The sequence below is a fragment of the Mirounga leonina genome, unplaced genomic scaffold (genome assembly GCF_011800145.1).
Source record: "Mirounga leonina isolate KUSES-001 unplaced genomic scaffold, KU_Mleo_1.0 Mir_153, whole genome shotgun sequence".
NCBI lineage: Eukaryota > Metazoa > Chordata > Mammalia > Carnivora > Phocidae > Mirounga > Mirounga leonina.
In genome coordinates this window covers 32556560-32558342 of record NW_023270387.1, presented here as the reverse complement: position 1 = coordinate 32558342, position 1783 = coordinate 32556560, and the positions used below count along the sequence as shown (strand labels likewise).

The 1783-nt window shown below is 45.9% G+C and overlaps 1 pseudogene; it reads right to left on the bottom strand.

Annotated features, from left to right (window-relative positions):
• Positions 1 to 422: 422 nt before the first annotated feature.
• On the bottom strand, positions 423 to 1468 carry LOC118013119 (annotated as a pseudogene).
• Between the last annotated feature and the right edge of the window lie 315 nt (positions 1469 to 1783).

The following is a 1783-nucleotide window of genomic DNA, read 5'->3' as shown; positions in this document are numbered from 1 at the left end:
CTCAACTAGAAAGTGACAGAGTTGCCTGACTCCAAAGCCCATTTACTCTGTACCACACTAAATGCAACTCTGATCTTTACAGGTCATTTTTTGAAATACAGTACTCTTCTATATTTTGTATTGTGTCTAATTTGAAGATCCATCACAGAGTTGTCCTCAACTACAGAAACAGAATTCACTTTTTCATTCCTCTCCACTACTTAAATTACATGTTGCTACCATTTTGGTGTTGCCTTCTAGAATTCTATTCCTACAAAAGCAAAACTGGAAAACTGCAGGTAGAGATTTGTATATTTGGCGTAATGCAGAACGAGTTACATGACAAAGGCTGACAAAACTTTAAGACTTCAGATTTTGGAAACAAGATACTACATGCTTTAAACTGGAGGGTCTTTTTAGGGTTAAACTCAAACATAGCTATATTCACACTTGGAAGCACTTGGACAACTCATGGCTGAAAATCCCATACCGTGCTTTTTGTCAATCCATTGTTTTCCCTCCTGGTAGGCTCTGGAAGTGAATATTCTACCACTTTGTGCAGTTGATGTTGAATGCTATGTCCACTGAACTGCGGTCGTCCAGAGTCACCAGTCAAGACTTGAGTTCTGTGGGTCCAAAAGCAATTCTTCAGCCATTGATGAAGACTGTCTGCAAGGTCTTCATCATAAAACATATCTCCAAGCACAACAAGGTCCCACTTACCTTGTTCCAAGTCCAAAATGTTTTTGGTTAAAATGGGAAAAGGATCCAGTTGGTTCAACTCACAATTCAGTGTGATAGCCATTCCTGCAATAGGGTCTATGTCGTTGGCCAAGATCCTTGATGCCCTGCTCATCTTGGCAGCTATAGCAGTGGCTCCACATCCACTCCCAAGATCTAACACAGACTTTCCTCTCACAACATCAGGATTATCCAGGGCGCCTGGGTGGCTCAGTCGTTAAGCGTCTGCCTTCGGCTCAGGTCATGATCCCAGGGTCCTGGGATCGAGCCCCGCATCGGGCTCCCTGCTCGGCAAGAAGCCTGTTTCTCCCTCTCCTATTCCCCCTGCTTGTGTTCCTGCTCTCGCTCTCTCTCTCTCTGTCAAATAAATAAATAAAATCTTTAAGAAAAAGAAAACAAAACAAAACATCAGGATTATCCAAAAGATATCTAGATAGGGCCTGGCCTCCTGGCCAGTAGATTGCCCGGTAAGTTTCCCTGTAGGATCACAGGTCAGCTTTTTGCCACCAGAACTTGCATCTGGGCGTCAGAAGCCGCAACTGGATTTCAGGGGTGAGGCTGCCACTGCTGGTGACTTCAGTGTTCTCCTCCAGGAAAGCTTTCATCTCAGGGTCCAAAAAGCTTCCAGTTCCCCTGCAGGGTGAATGGCCCCAGGGAAACAGGAAAGACCATTGCTTCTCACAGCTTTCAGAAAGACACCACAGTGGTTCATGGGAAATGGTGCACATACTCCTAGGCTGGAAGCCATTGGTCCTTTTCCAAAACACAGATCTGTCAATGTTGCTGTTGGTAAGAGCTGCTGCTCCTCGTGAGGAAGGAAGGGTCCGGTGGCCACGGTGATCTCAACTGGAATCTGTGGGTCTCTTTAAGCAGGCACTGTGAACAAAATACGTCTCCCATCTTTGGGAAGCTTAGACTCTAGCAGTGAGGTAGAGCTATTACCAGGGCAAACACAGTTCTTGCCTTTATGAAGTCTTGCCGAGAGTTGTGGAGGGTACCAAACTTTGTGTGTCTTTCCTGGCATTCTTTAGAACCGCACCTGGAGCGCCGACCCCGGCGGGCA